Source organism: Acomys russatus, chromosome 25 (assembly GCF_903995435.1).
Source record: "Acomys russatus chromosome 25, mAcoRus1.1, whole genome shotgun sequence".
NCBI classification, from domain to species: Eukaryota; Metazoa; Chordata; class Mammalia; order Rodentia; family Muridae; genus Acomys; species Acomys russatus.
In genome coordinates, this window is record NC_067161.1 from 3572693 (window position 1) to 3590232 (window position 17540).

Genomic DNA, 17540 nt, shown 5'->3' on the forward strand with positions numbered 1-17540 from the left:
AAGAATTATCTTCAGCCGAGTGTGGTGGTGCACGCCTGTTATCCCAGCACTCGGGAGACAGAGGCAGGTGTATTTGTGAGTTTGAGGCTTGCCTGCTCTATAAAGAGAGTCCAGGACAGCCAAGGCTCAGTGTAATTGAGAAACCCTGTCTCAAAGAATTCTCTTCAGCGGCTTCCTGTCTAGACTGTTTCTTTTCTGGGGGTGTGTGGTAGTGGTGAGGGACTGTCATAGCAGCCTTCTACGTCTTTCCTTCTCAAGTGTGACTCTGCAGTCATCAACACCACTGCAAAGGAAGCTTCCTTGTCCTTTACAGAGTGGCAGCATGGATCGTAGACTTCCACATGGTTTCCTGCTACAGCATAGGCCACACACATCAACATGGCTTCAGGTGGCAGCACAGACAACAGCCATCCACACAGATCTCGGGCATCACCACAGCCTGAGGCAGGACCACAGGGACCACAGGAAGAGACCGTAGACACCAGCGTGTCCCTCACTGTGGCGTGGATCGTGGATATCAACATGATCTGTGAGGGTAGCACAAACCATGGCAGGCCTTTAATTCCAGCGCTTGCGATGCAGTGACAGGCAGATCTCTGAGGACAGCCTGCTCTACAAAGTGAGTTCCAGGACACTCAAGGGCTACACAGAGAAACCTTTCTGAAAAACCAAAAAAAAAAAAAAAAAAACAAGCAACAGTAAAAAGCAAGGGGGTTAGAGAAATCACTTAGTGTGTAGACGTGTATCCCGTGTGCACAAAACCTGGCTTTGGTGCCCAGCATTACACAAGGCAAGTGTGATGGCACATGCCTGTAATCCTAGCTGTGAGAGGTGAAAGCAGAAAATCAGAGGCTCATAGTCACCCTCTGCTGTACAGTGAGCGGTTGCAGGATATTTGATCCCATTGTGAGCCCCAAGATTGTTAACTATAAAACCCTGTTTCTTGTTTGGTATGGTTCAGCCCTAGCACACACCTTTAATACAAGAAACGGTCTGTTTATAGTAAAAGGTGATTATGGTGTGGTTCAGCCAACCCTAGCACACGCCTTTAATACAAGAGCTTTCTGTGCACAGGATTTAATAAAGTTAACCCTAGGTCAAGAGGCAAGCAAGAAACCAGTTGACAGGGATTGGAGAGTAGCTTTGAGTTGAGGGGTAGTTAAGATAGTGTGGATAAGAAGGGGCTTTCTGGGCTTTTTTGAGCTTTGAACTAGCAAGCCTTTAGCCTTGGGTTTTTTATCTTTTTTTTTTTTCCTTTTCTTCCTGGGCTGCTGGCTGAGCTAGTGAGCCTTTTGGGCCTTTTCCTTTGGGACGTGAGCTGAATAGAAAGCTGGGTGCTTTCTCTGCCTCTCTGAGCTGGCAGGTTTTCATCCAGCGTCTGGCTCCTGAGTCCTATTTTTTTTTTTCCGAGACAGGGTCTCTCTGTGTTAGTCTTGGCTAGCTGGGACTCCCTTTGTAGAACCAGGCTGGCCTCGAACTCACAGCGATCCGCCTGCCTCTGCCTCCCGAGTGATGGGATTAAAGGCGTGCGCCGCCTGCCTCTGCCTCCCGAGTGATGGGATTAAAGGCGTGCGCCGCCGCACCCAGCTCTGGCTCCTGAGTCTTTAGTGGTAAAATCAATGATTGGGGTTTTTATTTCTTTACAACAACAGTGAGCTTTGGGCTAGCTTAGCCTACCTAAGGCCTTGCCTCGAATGAAGGAAGGAGGGAAGGAAAACAACGAGAGTAGTTGAAGAAGAAGTAAGACTTCCCCAACCCCCCTCACATTCCTGCCCAGGCTGCTCTCCACCCACTCATGCATGTGCCAGGCAGTTGCCAGTCACTGGGACACACCAGCGACCCCAGGCAGCCAGGGCTGTCCCTCCAGATTACAGTTAGCTGCAGACCGGAACAAGAACTATAATGTGGCCAATGACTAGGGGGTTAGAGCAACAGAAAAGGCGGAGGTCTCAGGAGGCCAAGAATTTGTCTGTAACTTCGGGGAAGGTTCTCCGGTAGGGTCTGGGTGAGAAGGCGATGCCCAAACAACTTCCCCAAACCAGCAGCCTAGGTGTCAGGGCCAGCAGGCCGAGAAGCAGGAAGGGAGGAGATGCAAAGGTCCTGTGGTAAGCAGCCCTTGTCCAAGGAGCCTCTGTGGCTAGAGTTCAGTGACTATGTCTAGGGGGATGAGGGCTGAGAGGAAACAGGATGCTTGCTGGTCTGTAGCTCTCCCACAGTGAAGAAACTGAATCATGAAGTGGGGAGGTGGGTGGTTTCCTTGCCTGAGGTCATTTTCCTTTTTGAGGCCAGATTATAAAAGACATTTAATAAGAAAAGATGTTTCTGGGGCCAAGGATGTACTTGGCTGGTAGATTGAGTGCCTAAATCTGTGTGAAGCCTCGAGGTCCATCGGTAAGCCCAAGTTGGATGTGGTGGCACATGTTTGTACTCTCAGGCTTTTGCTGTGGGTGTTTTCAAGGATAAAGCCACAGAAGGCTGAGACCTTGGAGTGCCAGGCACTGGGCTGCCAAGGCTCTCTGTCTCCTCACTAGTTGATAGCTCTGGAGAGATTCCAGGACAGCTGAGAAACTGGCCTACAGGGAGACTGGCTTGAGTGACAGTTGGAGGCCATCTTCCCTGGCCCCCTACTGTTACTTTTAGGAACACTTCCTAAAGCCACAGGAGCCTGGCCCTGCCCCAGGAGGTGAGGCAACCCCAAGCTTTCCCTTGCCTGTCCCTATCTGTGCTTCTCCTGGCCTCTGAAAGAGGAACTGGCCTTGAGCCTCCTGTTGCAGGTGCCTCAGAGTTAATGGACAAACACTGACATTTAGGATCAAATTCCAAGAGGCATAGTGGTGACTTGGCCCAGCCAGGTACACCCCAGAGACAGCTCAGGAATGAATGTCCCTCTGTAAGCCTGACTTGGGAGTGTCCCCAATAAAACAGTCCTAGACCCTGGAGAGACTGTGGGCCCATGAAGACCCACGTGTGCTGAGGTGTGGTCTCAACTCGTGCACTGGCCATGGGGCACAGCACCCCAACCCCTTTCTGGGCCCCAGCTATAAAGCAATGGAGCTGGGCTAGCTAGTTCTATTCTGTAGCTTGGAACTATGTGTGAGATAACACTGCAGGGAAAGGTCCTAAGGTCACATGTCCCAGCAGCCTCAGGTCTGGACTACCCAGAAAGCTCAGATAGACAAGCCTTCCTTCCACAAGCTGGTGGCTAAGTACAGATGTGGAGCCAGACAGCCTGGGTTTAAATCTCACTGCTAGCAGGTAGTGGTTGTGTGGCCCTTGACTTCTTTGGGCTTCAACTGCTTAATCTGTTTTTGTTTTGTTTTGATTGGTTGATTGATTTTGAGACAGGGTTTCTCTATGTACCCTTTGCTGCCCTGGACTTGCTTTTGTAGACCAGGCTGGCCTCAAAATCACAGCGCTCTGCCTGCCTCTGGGATTACATGCGTGCTACTGTACCCAGCCAACTGCTGAATCTGTAAAGGAGAATTATTTCCCTTGTAGGGTTGTTGAGACAACAGTGCGTGGTAGACCATGTGACTGTGAAATAAACAGGGTTCCGGTGAGTCATGCTTCCCCGCCCCCACCCCCTCTCAAGCTTGCTCCCCGGGGAGGGGGGGGGCAGACTGAAATTCAGCTGCACCAGGGTTCCTGGAAGCAACAGGAAGAGCCTGCTACTGACCCCCAAATCCCACAGTACACATTTGTTTATGTTTTGCTCTGCTAGGGGTGCAAGCCTCACACGTGAAAAACAAGCTTCCCTGCTGAGCCTCACCCCAGCCAGCCTTGGGTGTTGATTTGGGATCTTTCTCCCCCTAATTCAAACCAGAATATAAACTCTCTAGATCAATAGGACATCATGTTGGTTTTCAGTCAACCTGACACAAGAGAGAGCCATCTGGAAAGAGAGTGTCGAAAATGCCTCCATCAGATTGGCCCTATGAGCAAGACTGGGGGGGTGGGGAGGGCATTTTCTTGATTGATGTTTGATGTTGGGGGGCCCAGCCCACTGAAGGCAGTGCTCTCCCTGCAGGGCAGGTGGTCCTGGCTTGTATGTGAGAGCGGGCTTGAGCAAGCCTGGAAAGCCAGCTAGGGTAAGCAGTGGTGCTCCAGGGCTGTTGTTTCCGTTCCTGCCTCCAGGTTCCTGCCTGAAGTTCCGGGCCTGGCTTCTCTTCACGGCAGACTGTAAGCTGTAACAAACCCTTTCCTCCCAAGTTGCTTTTGGTCATGGTGTTTATGACAGCTGTTGAAAGCCTACTAGGACAATGATATCTGTGGTTCCCCTCACCCTAGCCTCTGACATGGAGCCCAGGGCCCAAGACACATAACGCAGGAGGGGAGCAGAGGAGAGCTAGGAAGAGACAGAGATGGAGATGGAACTCGAAGAACCAGCCCACCCCACCTGGCTCAAGCCTGATCTCCAGTGGCCTCCTTGCTGTGTGCTCTGGGCCTCTTTTCTGTCATCATTTGTATGAAGGTGTCGCAAGGAGAGGTGCTTATATCTCCTTCCCTTCCTGCCCTCCCTCCCCCAGCTCTCTTCCTGTTGTGTTTAGGGGCTCATACTGTGTCCTGTGCCATGATTTGGGTATGTGGCTTTTTCTTCTCCTTCTCCTTTGTTTGTTTTTAAAAATTAAAAACAGGGGCACACACCCAGAACCTCTGTGGCCAGGCCAGGACCCATGGGTGTCACTGCCTCCCTCTGGCCCCAAGCTCACCTGGTTTCAGCCCCGTCTGCAACAGGAGCAGGGGCTGGATGCGCGGGGTCACAGCCTCTGGGCAGACAGGGTCCTTCTGCTCTCTGACGAAACCATAGATGGCTTCCTCAACCTCTCCAGAGGCTTGAAGCCTATGCCTTGCTCCAGGGCCCGAGAACTCCAGATGGGTCATTGAACGCAGGAATTCCTCGTGCTCCTTAGTAGAGGCACTGGGCCTCCAGCCTGGGGCGTACAGTTCTACACCTAGAGCCCTGAAACCGGAGGAAGGTTGCTCTGGGCTTTGACACTCTGCTTCAGGTGTTGAGACTCTTTCCAGTGACAAAGGCTTGTGGCTGTCACCTTCAGCTCTCACTTCCTCTTCCCTAGCTTCCCTGAATGCTCAGATCCCCTCTGCTTAGAAGAAAGTCGCAGTTTCCGGGAAGTCACTGTCATGACCACCCTTCAGAAGGCATTTAGGGTGTGAAGCCTGGAAGGAGCGGGGGTTCCAGGTCTAAAGAAGAGCATCCCGAATAGACAGCCTCAGTGGGGAGCCCCAGGAGAGATGGCACCCACCTCCAGTCCAGGGAACGAAGAGGGGTTCTGACTCTCACATTGTTACAGAGGAGTTGGCAAGCCCATACCGTGTGATCTAGCCTTGTCTGCTTGCCAAGGGGCAGGGAGGGAGACAGCAGGTAGGACCGTAAACTTATGGCTATAGTGCCACAGCGTCCAGGGTTTCTGTTTTTTAATCAAATCAACTCTGTGTCTCAGAGAGAGGGGGGGTAGCTGCAGGGGCTTGGTCTGACCTATTGGTCAGAAGGAGGCAGAGAGGGAGAGAGGAGAGACAGAAGGAAGGAGGATGGGAGGGATGGAAGGAGGGAGAGAAAAGGTAATGATCTAATGTCTGGCTGATGCTGTGTGAGTCTGGGCCTGAAAGCCTGGGGACTCTTCTGGTTTTTGTTTTTTTTTTCCCCCAACCAGCTCAGCCCTCTTTGCCTATGACGAACACCATTTATGGTGGAGGAATAAGAGTAAACACATCTGTCACCTCAGAGCGGCACAGAGTGGGCTTCAACATGTTAGCTCATAGCCGACCTGCAAGCTTTCTCCTAGAAATCGGGCCATGTGTCCCTGAAGTGTCTGCTCCCACCATGCTGGGCTGTGGTCCCTCAGCCCCTCTCCCTTGAATGTCCCATCCAGAGCCTGGCTTCTTGTCAGGCAGGTTTCCCACCAACCCCTGAACACTAACAAAAATCAGAGATTTTTTTTTTTACTTGAGGGGGGTCCCTGAAGTGTCCTTCTCTTCCCAGGTCTCCAGGACGACTATCTTGTTGTCTTTTCCACATTAAGAAAGCACTAAGGCTCTCTGACCACAGTGGCCCTATTGTTGTTTTGTTTGGTTTGAGCAGGCACTCATGTAGCCCAGGATAGCCTCACAGTTCTTTGTAGTGGAAACTGAACGTCTTCCTCTCTTCCTTCTGTCTCCGGGTGCTGGGGTTACAAGTGTGCACCACCTTGCCAGGGTTTTTTTTTATTTAATTTTTATTATTTATTATTTTTATTTATGAAGATGTTTGTGTGCCCACATGCATGTGGGAACCTGTGGAGGCCAGAAGAGGGAATGGATCCCCTGGAGCTGCCTGACATGGGTGCTGGGAACTGAACTTGGATTCTCTGGAAGAGCAACGAGTGCTTTTGACAAGGGAGCCACCTCTCCAGCCCCCCAGGATATTATAAATCATTTTTATTTGTTCTCATTCTCTTTCTCTTTCCTCTCTAGTTTATACCTGTGCATGTGCTACACACACACAGACACACACTCTCACATACTCACACCCACATGTGCACACACACACACACTCATGCACACACACTCACACACACCTGCAGACACATACACACACACACACACACACACACACACACACACACACACACACACACACGGAAGTCGAGGGCCACTTTCAGGACCTGGTTCTCTTCTTTAACTGTGTGGGTCGTGGGAAATGAACTCAGGTTGTCAGGCTTGGGGTAAGGCTGTATCCCTTTCTCTGTTTTTGTTTTGTTTTGTTTTTTTCTGCCTTTTTTGAGGCTGGTGTTTGAAGAAGGAAGGGTGCTATGGAAACATTAGTTCCCAGGCTTCGGTGCCCATGGGTGGAACACATCCACTGTGTGGCCTGTTTGTGGCAGTTGTTGTTGTTGTTGTTTTTTGAAACAGAGTCTTACTGTGTCAACTTAGCTAGTCTGAGGAATACTATATAGACCAGGCTGACCTCAGTCACAGACATCCTCCTGCCCCCTGAGTGCTGGGACAGACCTCAGTCACAGACATCCTCCTGCCCCCTGAGTGCTGGGACTGACCTCAGTCACAGACATCCTCCTGGCCCCTGAGTGCTAGGACAGACCTCAGTCACAGACATCCTCCTGCCCCCTGAGTGCTGGGACTGACCTCAGTCACAGACATCCTCCTGGCCCCTGAGTGCTAGGACAGACCTCAGTCACAGACATCCTCCTGCCCCCTGAGTGCTGGGACTGACCTCAGTCACAGACATCCTCCTGGCCCCTGAGTGCTGGGACTGACCTCAGTCACAGACATCCTCCTGCCCCCTGAGTGCTAGGACAGACCTCAGTCACAGACATCCTCCTGCCCCCTGAGTGCTGGGACTGACCTCAGTCACAGACATCCTCCTGCCACCTGAGTGCTAGGACAGACCTCAGTCACAGACATCCTCCTGCCCCCTGAGTGCTGGGACTGACCTCAGTCACAGACATCCTCCTGCCCCCTGAGTGCTGGGACTGACCTCAGTCACAGACATCCTCCTGCCCCCTGAGTGCTGGGACTGACCTCAGTCACAGACATCCTCCTGCCCCCTGAGTGCTGGGACTGACCTCAGTCACAGACATCCTCCTGGCCCCTGAGTGCTAGGACAGACCTCAGTCACAGACATCCTCCTGCCACCTGAGTGCTAGGACAGACCTCAGTCACAGACATCCTTCTGCCCCCTGAGTGCTGGGACAGACCTCAGTCACAGACATCCTCCTGCCCCCTGAGTGCTGGGACAGACCTCAGTCACAGACATCCTCCTGCCACCTGAGTGCTGGGACAGACTTCACAGCATCAGGCTTGGCAGCAAGTGCCAACTGAGCCTTCTCTTCAGCCCTGGTTTTGCTATTTTTAGAAAGACAATTTATATTTGCTCATAACATATCAGAAAATACAGACAAATTTCTCTGATTATATTATACAGACACGACTATTTATAATCTCCTTCATCCTTGAGGAAGTTTGAGAACTTTTTTCCAGATGTGTCTGTGTACATCACCCTCCCAGATGTGCATATATGTAATTTTTATTTAAAAGAAAAAGGGAGAGCCGTGACTGTTCTGCGTCCTATCCAGCACCAGTTTCTCTCCCCAGCCTACAGTTCCAGAGATGTTTTCCTTTCTCATCCATGTGACTGAGGTGCTGGTATATGCTGTGTTTTGGCCTCTCCTGCTGTGCAATGTTGGATCATGGGCCTGCTCTGTTAAGAGACTGGTCACTGTGAGCAGCCAGGTCAAATAGTCTGAGGAAACCAGTCCATGTCCCTGAACTCCACAGGCCTGACAAAGACGTGCTGTGTAGACATGCTTGTTCATGGCTTTACCTGGCATCTGGTTTCCAATGCTTCTTATCACAAGGCCTATGTTCTGTTGAAATAAATCTTGTGGTGTGGATCTTCCCACCACCCCCTGAGAAGAAGTATATGTCGGATATTTGTTTTGCTTAGGGGATGTCTTAGCTATTGTTTTATTACTATGAAGAGACACCATGGCCAAGGTGGCTCTTGTGAAAGAAAGCCCTTAATTGGGGCTGGCTTACAGTTTCAGAGGTTTACTTCATTGTCATCATGGAGGGAGCATGGTGGCAAGCTGGCAGGTGCTGGAGCAGTAGCTGAGAGCTACATATTGAGAGAGAGAGAGAGAGAGAGAGAGAGAGAGAGAGAGAGAGAGAGAGAGAGAAGAGAAAGACAGACAGATAGATAGACAGACACAGACAAACTGACTCTAGGCTTGGTATGGGCTTTTGAAACTTCAAAGCCCACCCCCAGTGACACAGTTTCTTTAAGAAGGCCCTCCTAATCCTTTTAATCCTTTCAAATAATACCATTCCCTAAGTAACTAAGCATTCAAGTATATGAACCTATGTGGGCCTTTAAAAAAATACTTATTTATTTTATGTATGTGAGTGCTCTATCTGCATGTACACCTGCAGGCCAGAAGAGGGCATCAGATCCTGGTATAGATGGTTGTGAGCCACTATGTGGTTGCTGGGACTTGAACTCATAACCTCTGGAAGAACAGACAATGCTCTAGTCCACTGAGCCATATCTCCAGCCCCTTGGTTTGGTTTTTTTGAGATAAGATTTCTCTGTGTAGCCTTGGTGGTTTTAAACTCACTTTATAGACCGGGCTGGCCTTGAACTCACAGCGCTCCGCTTGCCTCTGCCTTCCCAAGTGCTGAGATTAAGGGCATGCACTGCTGTTCCCAGTTTACAGGGCCTATTCTAAGTCAAACTGCCCCTCCTGCCTGACCTGAGTGTCTTGTCGTCCTAAAGGAAAGCTGTCTTCCTTTTACAGTTGTCATCACTGACAGATGTAGTGCCTCTTTCTTTCTAGTGCTTTCCTGCATCAAGGCCTGAGCACGGCTGTCAGGATTTTGAGTTCCCGTCTCTTAATACAGCTCATTTCTAAAAGGGGTGGGGGTGTCAGCTCTTTCCCACACCAACCTACCACTGCCTTGGTCTCTGCTTTTCTAAACCCCGGTGAGGCCTATACAACACACCTGATTTAGGTTTTTTGTTTTGTTTTATTTTTGTTTTTGTTTTTAGTTTTTCAAGTCATGGTTTCTCTGTGTAGCCTTGGCTGCCCTAGACTCACTTTGTAGACCAGGCTGGCCTTGTACTCGCAGCGATCCCCCTGCCTCTGCCTCCCGAGTGCTGGCATTAAAGATGTGCGCCACCACACCCTGCCTGATTTAGATTTTTAAAGAATTGGAGCTTTGAGACATGGCCTAGTGGGTAAAGTGTCTGCTCTTTGAGCACGAGAACCTGTGTGTGGATGCCCAGCCCTACACAAAAGCCAAATGCAGTGTTAGATAACCCAGTTCTGGGGGAGGCAGGGGCGGGTGGGTCCCTGCAACTCACTGGCCACTGAGCTTCAGGTCTAGTGAGAGACCCTGCCTCAAAAGATTAGGTGTCTTCCTCAAGTGTTCTCTACCTTAAGTCAACCTCTGGCTTCTACATGCACACACACATATAGGTGCACCTGCTTTCACGCACACCCATACATACAAACAAGTACACATGTGTGCACTTCACCAACACACACTGAGATGTAGTCGGGTGTGGTAGCAGATGTCTCTGATCCCAGCTCTGGGGAGGCTACAGCAGTAGGATTGCTGTGAGTTAGACGTCAGCCTGGCCTGCGTACCAGTACCCTGCCTGGAGAAGAAGGAAAAAGAGAGATAGGAAGTTAGTTCAAATCTCATGAAATGCAACACTTTAACCGTGTTTGAACTGCACACTGGTGGCACCTAGGTATTCAGTGTTGTGCACCTGTTGCCTCTATCTACTCCCAGAAGAATTTTATTCTCATCACTGTCAGGGTGTGTCAGTGGTTTCTTCCTGCCCACCCTGAGCTTTCCAGCCCCAAGCAACCGCTGACCTGCCTGGTTCATGGATTTACCTGTTCTGGGCACACTTTATGCAAATGAGACCATAGTCGTTTGTGTCAGCCTTTGTTCATAACGTCTCCAAGGTCCGTGCACTCCCTTTGCTAGACCCGTGTAGTTCTCTCTGGCCTGCATATGCCATGTTTTTGTCTACCCAGTGATCTGTTGACCATCTGTGTTTTCACTCCCTTTGGCTTTAGTGAATAGTGCTGCCCTCAACAATCTTGTACAGACTTACAAGTTGGAACACTTGTTTTCAGTTTTTTGGAAAAAGCACCTACATGACCACACTATGGAATCTCCTCTGCCAGGCACTCCACTCCACTTTTGGTATAGAGTCTCCGGTTCTGGTTTGTGTGTGTGTGTGTGTGTGTGTGTGTGTTTTGAGACAGGGTTTCTCTGTGTGTATCCTTGGCTGTCCTGGACTCGCTTTGTAGACCAGGCTGGCCTCGAACTCACAGGGATCCACCTGCCTCTGCCTCCTGAGTGCTGGGATTAAAGGCGTGCGCCACCACGCCCGGCGAGTCTCCGGTTCTGTAGGCTGTCTGCCAGTGAGCCCCACGGATCCTTCTGCCTCTCCCATGCCAGCTCTGCGATTACAGACTTTATAGGAGGCAGGGCTAGCTGGTAAAAGTCAGCCTGTCGTTGGGTGTGGTCCACTCAAGGTTATTCCTGTCCTGGGTTCTGACCACTCGCTCTCCGCCCTGGCCTACTGTCATGTGAAGAGCCTCTGCATCGCTTGTCAGCCACAGCCTGGCCGATCTTTCCCACGGTGATGGATCGGAGCCCTCTGAAAATGTGACCCAAAAGAAATCCTTTCCTCCCTCAGAGTGAAGCAAGGCTAACACATATAAGCCAGGCATGCGTGGCAACACACAACACACACGTTAGCCCAGCGCTAAGCAGAGAGAAACAGGTGGATCTCTGTGAGTCCCAGGCCAGCTGGGCTACACAGTGAGTCTGTCTGTCTGTCTGTCTGTCTGTCTGTCTGTCTCTCTCTCTCTCTCTCTCTCTCTCTCTCTCTCTCTCTCTCTCTCTCTCTTTCTCTCTCTCTCACACACACACACACAGATTATATGTTGTAAGAGTTTGTGTGTGTGTGTGGGGAGGTGTTGAGGCAGGGTCTCCCTATGTATCCAGTGTTATGATTAATAAAGACAGTAAGATAATAAGGTATCAGCCAGCAGATACTATGTTGTAGAGGAGTTTATTAAATGAGCATGGGGGCGGGGAGGGGAGAAAGAAAGGGGGAAAGGGTACCCCAGAGAGACAGAGACTGAGACAGAAAAAGTGAGAAGAAGAGAGAGGGTAGAAAGGGGGTAGAAGGAGAGGGTAGAGAGAGGGCGGTCTGTCCTTTTATAGGGCCCTGGGCCACGCCCCCGTGGCAGGTAAGCAGTGGCATCACAAGTAGGCCGACTGAAGCAGATTTTTTTTAATTTTTAATTTTTGTTTTGTTTTGTTTTGTTTTTTTTCGAGACAGCGTTTCTTTGTGTAGCCTTGGCTCTCCTGGACTCGCTTTGTAGACCAGGCTGGCCTCGAACTCACAGCGATTCGCCAGCCTCTGCCTCCCGAGTGCTGGGATGAAAGGCTTGCGCCACCAAGTCTGGCCGGAAGCAGAATCGTAACACTGAGACTATATGTTTTAAGAGTTTGTGTGTGTGTTTGTGTGTGTGTATGTGTGTGTGTGTGTGTGTGTGTGTGTGTAGGTGTCGGGGGTGGGGTGGGGTAGGGGTGGGGGTGGGGTGGATGGGTTGTTGAGACTGGGTCTCCCTGTGTATCCTAGGTGCCTTCAAGCTTCCAGTGTCTCCCAGATTAGTTTCAACTTTTTTTGAGAAACTGTTTCAGACTTCCAAAGCATTGGGGTTGCAGGCCTATGACACTATATTCATGTATGAGGCCCGGGACAAACTCAGGTTCTCATTGCGTGCTTTGCCAGCCCTCTAGCAGCTGAGCTGCAGCCACGCTGCTTTTTGGTTTCTTGAGACAGGTCTCCGATGAAGTCTTAGCTTGCCTGAACTCACTGTGGTAGATCAGGCTGGCCTCGAATATTTATGCCTCTATCTCTTGTACAGTTCTTTAATAGAATTTGAATACTAGGCCTTCATCAGCCACATGACATTCAAATATTCTGTGGGTTCTCTCTACGACTTTTGGGAGTGTGTGGTCGGGGCTCTTAGAAACAAAGAGTAATCTCGCCCCGCCTTCTCCCAGGCCTCGCGGCTTGAAGAGTCCGCCTCCCGCCCGACCCCCCTCGGCACCGCCTCCACGCTCCCTGCCTCTCGGGAGCCCTCTCCGGTCGCAGATTCCTCCGCACCCGGCGTGCCTCTAGGTTGTTGCTCCATCCCTTCAAGGCCCCGCCCCATCAGGCCCTTTTCCCAAGCCACGCCCCCGAAACATCCCCGCCCCGGCTTGCCCTGCCTCCCCGGAGCCTTCCCGGCCCGCGCGCGCGGCCAGCTCAGACCTCCCGGCTAGACTGGCGGCGCGGGCGACGGTGAGTGCGCGCGGCTGGGTGCTGCGTGGGGAGCGCCAGACGCGGGGCGCTGGGCACTGGAGGGGGGGCATCGGTGGCGGGGGATGTGCTCTGGCACCTGCCTAGAGCCCCGGGGCACCGCGCTCTCCGCGGGCGGCAGATGGTGACGTCGAGGGACCTGGGGTGGCGCGCTCTGGGCAGGCAGGATTGAGGGCCAGGGGTTCCAGCCGTGCTCCGGTAATGTTTGGTCCGCAGGCCCGGGCTACCGGCTCCCGTTTGAACATCCTCGGACGATGCCCCTGGGGCTTATAGGAAAAGGGGCGGTTTTCTCTGCCTCCCTCTGCCTTGCCCTGCCTCCCCGGAGCCTTCCCGGCCCGTGCGCGCGGCCAGCTCAGACCTCCCGGCTAGTTTCTAAGTTGAGATTTGGAGAATGATCGCTCGTGGACTCTGAAACCAAAAGTGAATAGATGAAAAAGTAGGATAAGTTTCCGGATGCTCTTTGGCTGCCCCCGGCCCATGCGTCCGCTTTTTGGTCCTTATCCTTGTTGTTTTCACGCGGGTTCCCAGTCTGGTGCGGGCGTATCCGAGCGCAGAGGACCTGTAGGATCGCGGAGCTCGGAGCCCAGGCGAAGGTGGACGTGGCCCTGCCTGCCTACCCAGCCCAATTCTTGCGTTTAGGTCAGTGTGCGTGCAGACGGTGCGCTTGATCTTCTTTCGGCGTTGTGCTCACAGCTTCCCGTTCAGGAAGAGGTGAAGGGAGCATGGGTGTGTTCTAGAAAGGCAGAGCTCCGTTGATCATGTCGTTTGGACATTCCCTAATATTTTGTTGGGTTTTGTGCTTCCGGATAGTGGAGCTGATGTCATTTTCTGTTGGACTCAGCGGTAGTCATTGGGAAATACAGTTGGTGAAAGTCATAGGGTGCTCTAAGATCCCGTGAGCTTTTTGCTGTTTGAGACAGGGCCTTATGTTGTCTAGGCTGGCATCCCAACTCTGTATGTAGCTGAGGCTGGTCTTGAACTCCTGGCCTTTCTGCTTCCACAGTGTTGAGACTACAGGGTTGTGCCACCGAGCCCGCTCCTCCAGCCTTTTAAAAATCAAATCGTCCTCCCCCGGGCATGGTGAGCTGGCTCAGGGACTCCTGGACTCCATATTGGAGTCCTTTGAAGACAAATCATTTTCACCAGTAGATGCTTGCCTGTCCTTCTGCCCTCTGCTCCAGCCTTCTCAGATTGGCTCTTTTAAAATAGAACTAATGTAGAGAGAAAGGCGGTAGAGGAGGGTGCTGGGTGGTATCAGGAATTCCTCCAGTGTTTGGCGTTATCGGTTGCATCAGAATCCAGAGGGTGTGTCACTTGCTCTACCTGGCCTAGAATAGCACCCATACTGCACCTGGCTCTCAGCCAGTCTTTCCTCTGCCTTCTGAATGTGTACCAGGCCAGCTAAGAAGCACTGTAGACCTACTGTGTGAGAGGATCGTTGTCCGTTTTCCTGTTAATACTAGAGGCATTACTCCTGAATGGTTTTATTCCTGCCTGAAAAAAATATCGTTGTGATGTTTTACTGAATTAAGTGACCCAGTGATTGCTCTAAGATCTATCATCAGTGTCTTGAGCTACTGGGTAGAATTAGTCCCCTGTCTTTGGCAGATACATTTCCTTTGTCCTTCAGTCACCTTTATGGTCTGGCCCTGGGAGGGGAAAGGACTACCCCTTATCCTGTGAATGATGAAAGAATGGCTCCTGGCCCTGAGTGGCTTACTCTATGGGTGAAAAGCAGGCATGCCGTTGAAAAGTTCAGGGCTTAGTTTGGAATCCCAGCTAAGGCAGTTGGGGAGGGGTGTACCCAGACAGAAGAGGCTGAGGCCTGAGCACAGTACACCTAAGCAGAAGATCTGAGCAAAGCCTCAGGAGAGGCGCAGACAAATCCACTATCAAAGACAGTGAATGGGGAACCTACTGGGAGTCAGGGGCTGTCCGGCATTTCCAGCCTAAGCTAATTTTTCAGAAGATAAGCAGTTCCTGCTTTCCTGCCTTAATTTAATCCAGCCATCCCTGCTGATGTGGGCATGGCCTCACACCACTGTGGGAATGGGCAGGACCCCTCCTCTACCTCAACTGCAAATTCTCCTTCGAATTTCCCCCAAAGCTCCTATGGGGGGGGGGGGCGGCCTGTAAGAGGAAGCCCTGGAGTCTTGGCACCAGCCATCTGTATTCTGTTTGTTTTGGCTTTCTGCTGCCATGAAAATAGCCCAGGGAGCCAGGTGGCCTATATCCACAGGTAAATAGACTGTTCTGCGTTTCTGTCTCTGCAACCCGTTTGGCCAACCATGGCTGACTCTGAACTTCTTGATAGTGTTTACCTGCTGTGGAATTGCTGTTTGAGGTCAAGTGCTGCTTTCCGGGGGTCCTCATAACTTCATTTTATTGTTGAGCATTCATCAACAGTCTGGACAGTGGTGACAGCCCTAGGCCCATTGAAGTTGTTACTTGGCTACAGACCTTTGGAGAATTGTGTGCCATATTTTAGGTTTGTAGACAAAGGTATGGCTCTGTCTCAGCATCCTAAGAGTCACATCCAAAATGCCTTCGGCAAAAGACAAATTAACTACAGGAAAGTATAACAGGTCCAAGAGCCTTCAAATACGAAGACCGAAGACCCTGAGACGGATGTTTATTTCTACAAGGGTGACCCATGGTGGGGCTGGAGCAAATCTGCTCAGTCTTTCTGGTCCTCTGTGTGAATTTCTTTCTCCTAGAGATGGAGCAGTACTCCAAGGTTTTAACAACTATGACAGTCAAGAGAAGCGCTCTTTCCTCTTATTTCTAATGTATGTATATGGGGACTGGAGAGAGAAGGACCTAAGCTCATTTCCACCATCCATGTCAGGCAGGTCACAACTGCCTGACATTATAGCTCTGAGGGGGAATCTCATGCCCTCTTCTGGCCTCTGTGGGCACTGCACTCATATCCACCCACCCACATCTGGACTCATAGCACCTCATACATATTAAACAGGATCTCATGGGCCAGGAGCTAACTACTTAGACTAGCCAGGCTCACTGGCCAACTAGTGAGTACTGGAGATAGAGAAGCCAGTCTCCCCAGTGCTGGGAGTACAAGCGTATGACATCATGCTGGCTTTTTCTGTACTTGAGAAGTGCTCAGGTGCTCAGGCTAGCACAGCAGCAGTGTAGCCAGGTGCCACCCGCAGGGTTAGAGTAACTGCTCCTGTTATGACACCTGCCAATGGGGAGGGCAGGCAGGACCAAGTCAGAGGGAGACAGTGCCTCTGAGGCACCAGCAGTGTCCTTTCCTGTTCAGAGTCACCAATATGCCCACTGCATTCTTGGCAGTTTCATTGTCTCTGTCTCAGTAGGCTAATAATGGGTAATAGCTCTCCACCCCAGAGCCTTAACTCCCCAGGGTCCAGGCCTGGCAGGTGTGTCCAGCCTTCTGACATCATCACTGATACCATCTACAGAGTTCACACTGGAGAACCCTGTGCCCAAGTTACAAAGAGTTGTATTGTGTCTCGTCGTCGTTCCCCCCCCCCCCCCCGCCCCCGGGGTGCATCTTGCCTCTGGGGCAAAGAGGGCATATACCTAGGTGACTTCAGGAAGACAGTGACCGAGTGCTTAAGCCATTTGTGACCCATGGAGCTTCTGAGCGACCTAAGAGTTCAGTGTGGCCTGGACATGATGCCACACACCTCGTTCCAGCCCCTAGGAGGCTGGGGCCAGAGGATTGTTTTGTGGCCAGTTTAGGCTGCTGCATAGTGAGACTCTTGCCTCGGGAAACCCAACTAGCAAAAATAAAAACAAAACCTAAAACAACAGTAACAGGAAACTTAGCTTTGTCTTATTTACCTTGGTTCCAATGAAATTTATGGACCATGTGCTGATATTTGATCTTTTAAAAAAAGATTTATTCATTAAAAAAAAATGTATGAATTCTTTATCTGCGTGCACACCTGCAGGCCAGAAGAGGGCATTAGATCATATTATAGATGGTTGTAAGCCACAATGTGGTTGCTGGGAATTGAACTTGGGACCTCTGGAAGAGCAACCAGTCTCTCCAGCCCCATGTGCTGATATTTGGGGATTTTTTTTTTTTTTTTTTTTTTTTGAGACAGGATTTGTCTTGTGTAGCCCTGTGTAGCCCAGGCTAGCCTTGAACTCAGAGATCCACTTGCCACTGCTGGGATTAAAGGTGTGCACCACCACTGCCTGGTTTAAAATGTTTATATTAAGAACTAGCCTGAGGACTGTGGAAATGGCTCAGCGGGTAAAGACACTTGCTGCTAAATCCTACGATTTGAGTTCAGTCCCCAAGATCCATGTAATGGAAGAAGAGACTTATGTATGACTTCCATACCTAAGGTGTCCTCTGACCTCCTGCTTGCACCCTAGCATACATTTCCACATGTCCACTTACACACAAACTAGATAAATGTAATTTACAAATAAACAGTAAAACCCAGCAGGATTTCAGGAAATGTGGGAGCCGAAATCAGACATAGTTTGAGGAAGGGTGTGAGGCGAGTACCCGCTTTCTTTGTTGGGTGGCCCTGTCTTTTTCATTGAGCCTGTTTTTCCTTGGTCACTGTAATCAGGACACACAGGATCTGATACCTGGTCAGGCTTATTGCTGCCTTCGCTGCTGTTATGA

General features: G+C 50.8%; 1 protein-coding gene across 1 annotated transcript in view; it reads left to right on the forward strand.

Moving 5' to 3' along the window:
- The first annotated feature begins 12798 nt into the window (after positions 1-12798).
- Positions 12799-17540, forward strand: part of Litaf (lipopolysaccharide induced TNF factor) — a 37398-nt gene continuing 32656 nt past the window's right edge. The window contains exon 1 of the mRNA XM_051167346.1: positions 12799-12892. The gene's annotated coding sequence lies outside the window, so the exon portion shown is untranslated. The remainder of the gene's footprint in view (positions 12893-17540) is intronic.